This window comes from Physeter macrocephalus, chromosome 11, assembly GCF_002837175.3.
Source record: "Physeter macrocephalus isolate SW-GA chromosome 11, ASM283717v5, whole genome shotgun sequence".
NCBI classification, from domain to species: domain Eukaryota; kingdom Metazoa; phylum Chordata; class Mammalia; order Artiodactyla; family Physeteridae; genus Physeter; species Physeter macrocephalus.
Window position 1 is genome coordinate 68,965,774 of NC_041224.1, and position 7,767 is coordinate 68,973,540.

Here is a 7,767-nt window from a genome sequence, read left to right on the forward strand (position 1 = left end):
CATGAAGAGACTAGGAGTAGGACGGGAATAAAACACAGACCTACTAGAGCCTGGACTTGTGGATATGGGGAAGGGGAAGGGGAAGGGTAAACTGTGACGAAGTGAGAGAGTGGCATGGACATATATACACTACCAAACGTAGGGTGGATAGCTAGTGCGAAGCAGCCGCATGGCACAGGGAGATCAGCTAGGTGGTTTGTGACCACCTAGAGGGGTGGGATAGGGAGAGTGGGAGGGAGGGAGACACAAGAGGGAAGAGATATGGGAACATATGTATATGTATAACTGATTCACTTTGTTGTAAAGCAGAAACTAACACACCATTGTAAAGGAATTATACCCCAATAAAGATGTTAAAAAATAATAATAAAAAAAAGAGAACCTCTTTACGACTAACTAATGACTGAGAAATAGATGTACAAATATAGTAGTAAATCAGAATTGAGAAAATATAACGAACAGTATAGGTATAACCTTCAGAAAAGCTATCTGAACAATTATCCCATAAGTTTTCTTAATAAACATAAAAATGTGCAATGCCACTGCATTTATTTTCCTTATCTCTTCTTGATGTTTTATAACTTTCCCAGGAATAGTCTATTTTTTAAAAATTAAGACTTTGTTCCTCCCAGCAAACAAAAGTCCAGGACCAAGCAAGCACTTCACTGGTGAATTCTACCAAACATTTAAAGAAGAATGAATACCAGTCTTTCTCAAATGCTTCCAAAATATAGGAAGGAACACTTCCAAACTCATTTTACAAGGCAAACACTACCCTGATACCAAAATCAGACAAGGATGCCACAAGAAAAGAAAATAACAGACTAATATCCCTGATGAACATAGATGCAAAAATCCTCAACAAGATATTAGCAAACCAAATTTAACAATACATTTAAACAATCATACACTATGGTCAAGCGGGATTTGTTCAAGGGATGCAAGGATGATTCAATATCCAGAAGTCAATCAGTGTGATACACATTAACAAAATGAAGGATAAAAATCATATGCTTGACACAGATGTAGAGAACAAACGTATGGACATCAAGAGGGGAAAGCGGGGTGTTGGGGGTGCTGGTGGGATGAATTGGGAGATTGGGATTGACATATATACGCTAATATGTATAAAATAGATAACTAATAAGAACCTGCTGAATAAAAATATCAAATTAAATTCAAGAAAATCATATGGTCATCTCAATAGATGCAGAAAAGCATTTGACAAAATTCGGCATCCATTTATGATTAAAAACTCTCAACAAAGCGGATATAGAGGGTACATACCTCAACATAAGAAAGGCCATATACAACAAGTCCATAGGTAACATCATACTCAGTGGTGAAAAGCTGAAAGCTTTTCTTCTAAGATCAGGAACAAGACAAGGATGCCCATTCTCACCACTTTTATTCAACATAGTATTGGAAATCCCAGCAAGAGCAATTAAGCAAGAAAAATAGATAAAAGGCATCCAAATAGGAGAGGAAGAAGTAAAACTGTCACTATTTGCAGATGACATGATATTATACAGAGAGAAAACCCTAAAGACTCCATCAAATAACTTTTAGAATAAAGGAATTCAGTTGAAAGTTGCAGGATACAAAATGAATATACAAAAATCTGTTGCTTTTGTATACACTAATAACAAACTATCAGAAAGAGACGTTAAGAAAACAATCTCATTTACAGCTGCATCAAAAAGAAAAAGATACCTAGGAATAAATTTAACCAAGGAGGTGACAAACCTGTAGAATGAAAGCTGTAAGACATTGATGAAAGAAATTGAAGAAGACACAAATAAAGGAAGAGATATACTATGCTCATGGATTAGAAGAATTAGTATTGTTAAAATGTCCACATTGCCCAAAGCAATGTACAGATTCAATACAATCTCTATCAAAATTCCAATGGCACTTTTCACAGAAATAGAATACATAATCCAAAAATTTGTATGGAAACGCCAAAGACTCCAAATAGCCAAAACAATCTTGAGAAAGAACAAAGCTGATGGGATCACGTTCCCTGATTTCAAACTACATTACAAAGCTATAGCAATCAAAACAGTATGGTATTGTCATACAAACAGACACATAGATCAGTGGAACAGAATAGAGATTCCACAAATAAACCTACACATATATGGTCAACTGATTTATGATAAAGGAGCCAAGAATATACAAAGGGTTATAAAATGAATAAGTCACAGGGATGTAATATGCTGCACAGGGAACACAGTCAATACCTTTATATGGTGTGTAATCTATAAAAATATTGAATCAGTACATTTTACATCTGAAACTAATATAATATGGTAAGTCAACTATACTTCTATTTTTAAAATGTATATAGATAGATATACACACTGGGGAAAGGACAGCCTCTTCAATAAATGGTCCTGGGGAAACTGGACAGACGTATGCAAAAGAAAGAAACTGGACCACTATCTTATACCATACACAAAAATTAACACAAAATGGATTAAAGACGTGAACATAAGACCTGAAACCATAAAACTAGAGGAAAACATAGGCAGTAAGCTCCTTGACATTGGTCTTGGTGATGATTCTTTGGATTTGACACCAAAAGCAAAGCCAAGAAAAGCAAAAATAAACAAGTGGAACTACATCAAACTAAAAAGCTTCTACATAGCAAAGAAAACTACCAACAAAATGAAAAGGCAACCTACAGAATGGGAGAAATTATTTGCAAATCATATATCTGATAAGGGGTTAATATCCAAAATATATAAAGAACACATACAATTCAATGGCAAAAAAAACCCCCAAACTATCTAATTAATAAATGGGCAGAGGATCTGAATAAACACTTTTACAAAGAAGACATACAGCTGGCCAATAAGTACATGAAAAGGTACTGAGAAGCACTGGTGAGGATGTAGAGAAAAGGGAACCCTTGTGCACTATTGGTGGGAATGTAAATCAGTACAGCCATTACGGAAAACAGTATGGATGTTCCTCAAATATTAAAAATATAACTATCATGTGATCCAGCAATTCTACTTCACGGGCTTTACCCAAGGAAAACAAAAACACTAACTCAAAAAGATATATGTAACCCATGTTCATTGCAGCATTACTTACAATAGCCAAGATATATGGAAACAACCTCAGTGTCCACCAATGGATGAATAAAGAAAATGTGATATATATATACACACACACACATACACACACAATGGAATGTTATTCAACCATCAAAAAGAAGGAAATCCTGCCATTTGCGACAACATGGATGGACCTTGAGGGCATTATGCTAAGTGAAATAAGTCAAACAGAGAAAGACAAATACTATATGATCTCACTTATATGTGGAAACTTTAAAAACAAAAATAGGAAAAACAAAAGAAAAACCCAGTTCAGATACAGAGGAACAGGGAGTGTGGGGTGGGAGAAATGGGTGAAGGGGCTCAAAAGGTAAAAAATTCCCGTTATAAAATAAGTCATGGGGACGTAATGTACAGCATGGTGACTGTAGTTAATAAAACCATGTTACATATTTGAAAGCTGCTAAGAGAGTGAATTTTGAAAGTTCTCATCACAAGAAAAAAATTTGTAACTGTGTATGGTGGCAGATGTTAACCAGACTTACTATGGTGATCATAAACAATTTAAAAAAATAATACCTTTTAGAGCAGTTTGAGGTTCATAGCAAATCTGAGGGGAAGGTACAGAGATTTTTATATGCCCTGCCCCCTCCACATGCATAGCCTCCCCCATTATCAACATCCCCACCAGAGCAGAACATTTCTTGCAACTGATGAACCTACAGTGATACATCATTATCACCAAAATCTATAGTTTACATTACAATTGCCTCTTGATGTTATATATCCTATGGGTTTGGACAAATGTATGATGGCATGAACCCATCATTATGGCATCCTACAGTATTTTCACTGCCCTAAAAATCCTCTGTGCTCTGCCTATTCATCTCTCCCCCTTCAACCCCCGGCAATCACTGAATTTTTTACTGTCTCCATGGTTTTGCCTTTAATAGTCTATTGTGATAACTATTTTAATAATAGATTATTGTACTTGAATGATCTGAATGTTTGTTTCTTCCCAAAATTCATGTTGAAATCCTAACCTCCAAAGGTTATGGTATTGGTAGGTAGGGCCTTTGGGAGGTGCTTCAGTCATGAGGGTGGAATCCTCATGAACAGGGCTAGGGCCTTATAAAAAGGCTCCAGAGAGCTCCCTAGCACATTCTGCCATAAGAGGACACAACAAGAAGTCTGAGACCTGGAAGAGGGCCCTCATCCAACCACACTGATCTCAGACTTCCAGCCCCCAGAAGTGTGAGAAATAAATTCCTGTTGTGTATAAGCTACTCAGTGTGTGGCATTTTGCTATAGCAGCCCAAATGGACTAAGCCAGCATTTGAGTAATATCAACTGCACATTTTTTTTCTTTGTAAACCTCAACAGTACATTTTTAAAGTGTCAACAGCAAATGTACGAACATCCTTTATAAGTGAAGAGACTAAAGTTCTGAAAGGTTGTCATTTGCCCAGGATCATACAGCAAAAGGCTGGGAAGCTGACTTGTCACAAGGCTTTGAAGCCAGGTTTGTCACCCAAGTCCATGGTTTTTCCGTAACAAGTGATTCCACCTTTATAGGTTAAGTGCCAGTTAATCACAGAACTCTAATTGCAACCCAGATCAATCCTCTTTCCACTTACTCAGTAGGCTTCTTGAGGTTATGGAAAATGAGAATAGGGGACTCTTTATGCATTGAAATGTTAAGCACTAACATATATAACAATATAGAGAAACATCTTTATTTTTCTTAGTCATACATGTGATCCCTCCCCTGGGAGAGGCCTTCCTGATACCAATGGTCCTAGGATAAAAGAAGAATCCTGCTTCTCTCAAACACTGGTGATAGAAATGTAGAGTGTTACTGCCTTTTGGAAAAGTAATCTTGTAATATTTTAATCTTGCAAAATTTATCAAAAAATAAAAGTATATATTCCCTTAATTCAGCAACCCCACACCTAACTCCCATAGCGATAAAAGCACCAGTACATAAGGACATATGCACAAGAATGTTTACCACAGTAAACACTGTAGCAAAAATCTGGAAACAAAACAAACAATGAGAGTATAACATATCCATTACATGAAATATTATGAAGTCATTAAAAGGCTTACAGGACAAAGGTGCCAGGACCACTCAATGTGGGAAAGGACAGTTTCTTCAACAAATAGTGTTGGGAAAACTGGTTAGCCACATGCAAAAGAATTAAGGTGGATGCTTACCTAACACCATATACAAAAATCAGCTAAAAATGGATTAAAGACCTAAATTTAAGACCCCAAACCATAAAACTCCAAGAAGAAAACATAGGGGAAAAGCTTCATGATACTGGATTTGGCAATGATTTCTTGGTAATGACACCAAAAGCACAAGCAATACAAACAAAAATAGACAAATGAGACTATACCTAACTTAAAAACTAACTGCATCAAAGGATGTAATCAACTTTCTAAACAAGTATATACAAAATCTTTATAAATTCACATATTTCTCCAAAAGTGTACAAGCAGTCTCAATTCACTGGGACAAAAATAAATATTTTTGTTCTCCACAGGTCACTGAATGAAGTCTTTGTACAGTTCAGGGAAGCTACGGATAGAAACTGAGCTAGGTTTGAAAAACAATACTGTGTCATGTAAAAACAACAATTCACGGCTGCCATGGACAGCCACTTGCTCCCTTTCAGGGTTCCAGGTCCCCTCGCGTGGCAGTGGTCTTCCATTTGAAGTCTGTCTGTGGTCCTCGTGGACAGTGCCTTGGATCTCTGTGAGGTCCTCAGTAGTGTCGCTGTGTCAGAGGAGAGGTGCCAGGTTGCGTGGGGTGGGGTCGCCGTCATCAAAGCAGACATGCTTGCTACCTTCCCTGGTGCTCGGTGTCCGCGTGTTTGCATGACATCTGTGGCTTTCAGTCGGGTCGAGTCGCCCTGCAGGCAGGAGGAGGGCACGTGGGACAAGGCTGTTGAGCACTTGAGCGTTTGAGCGTTTCCTTGGGGGTCAGGGCCGCAAATCCTGCCGGCTGGGGAGCTGGCTGGAACGTGGCCGGGAAGGTGGCCTAGTTTCCACCGTGGGGTTTGACCCTGGGTCATGGTTGCTGAAGACCACTGCTTCCCGTGGTCGGCATCCCTGCGGGTCCCCGGAAGGTGATCTGGCCTAGTTGGCCTGAAGTGGCACCTGGGCTGAATTCCTTTGGCCCCTTGAGAGGAAGACAGGCTGCATCTTGCCTGTAGCCAGCCGGCTGCAGGGCGGTGTCAGCCTGCCCATGGGAGGCTCCCTTGTTCCTGGAAGCGCTGGGAGTGGCCCCAATTGCACATCAGATGTGCTAGTAGCTGGCAGGGTCTCCAGGTCCACATAGATGTGACACCCACGGCCGGGAGGCTGGTTCCTCAAGTCTATGTGCTTTGGTCAGAAGGCAGGGCTGCTGGAGAGTGGGAGCCCATGGCCTATTTCAACAGCCCATTGGGGTCAAAGTTCGCATGTGGCCTCCTGAAGGCGACTGGGGTCTTTCTCCATTCAGTGGGAGGGTCCGAGGCTGGGGCTCTGTGTATAAGGTGTGGCTTTTACTGTTCGAGGCTCTGCAGAGGAGCAAGGGACACACAGAGACCAAGACGCGGATACAGAGGCACACACAGAAACCCGCAAGCACATCCTCGCGCGCAATCACAGACACACGCACGCGCACACACATACACCCTCTCACACACGGGCCCACCTACGTGCCTACCTTCCTGCAGTTGTGCTGTCAGACATGCATTCAGTTCTCCTAAGTGATAGAGGTACTTGGGAAGCAGGTGCAGGGCTCACGCCCAGGTAAATGTTTGCATGAATCGTGTTCTCTGAGGACCCGGGTCCAATTCTGAAGCCTGCATGATTTATGTCTACTTCTCAGGTGCACTTGCTGGGCAAGGCTGGCCGTCAGTGAAGACAAGAAGACCTTCGCGTGGTCTGAGGACTGGAGGTGGTAGGGAGACCTGGAAGAACTGAGGTAGGCCCAGGGTGCCGAGCGTGGCTGTGGATACCTCAGGACGGTAGGCCTTCAAGCACCCCAAGCTGTGCCACTGGATATTAGGGTTTCCACAGATGGGCCCAGTGGCTGCAAGCATGGATTGACTGTTCCTCTTGCTGACTGGCCTGGGGGCTGTGGATTCCCCAGGCTGCTGGAGTACTCTGGGGTCACTGGCTCCTCCGCAGAGCCACGCGGCCTGCCCTGTCGGGTTCTGCAGCGTCCCAGCACATGCTCGGATCGATGATGACTCCCTTGTATGCATTCCTTGGAAAATCTGAACAAAATGAGGGAGAAGACTCTACCGTCTCCTCATCGAAACTGAGGTCCAAAAAATAAAAATAAAAATAATAAAAAAAACAATTCACAGTTGAACTGAAACATTGTGAATGTGTTAATACCTGCCATAAAACAACAATTTATCTAATACAATATTAACCTGCTTGGCATGTAACACAATGTTCATTGCAGCACTATTTACAATAGTCAGGACATGGAAGCAAGCTAAGCGTCCATCGACAGATGAATGGATAAAGACATGGCACATATATACAATGCAATATTACTCAGCCATAAAAAGAAATGAAATTGAGTCATTTGTAGTGAGGGGGATGGACCTAGAGTCTGTCATACGGAGTGAAGGAAGTCAGAAAGAGAAAAGCAAATATCATATGCTAACACATATATATGGAATCTAAAAAAAAAAAA

The 7,767-nt window shown here is 40.7% G+C and overlaps 1 protein-coding gene and 1 non-coding gene across 6 annotated transcripts in view; one reads left to right on the forward strand and one right to left on the reverse strand.

Annotated features, from left to right (window-relative positions):
• Positions 1-7,767, reverse strand: part of CHRNA5 (cholinergic receptor nicotinic alpha 5 subunit) — a 76,862-nt gene that overhangs the window by 33,323 nt on the left and 35,772 nt on the right. The window lies entirely within an intron of this gene.
• Positions 7,297-7,389, forward strand: LOC112066302 (small nucleolar RNA SNORD116). Its single transcript, XR_002892544.1, has one exon. It is a non-coding gene; the product is annotated as a small nucleolar RNA SNORD116 (small nucleolar RNA).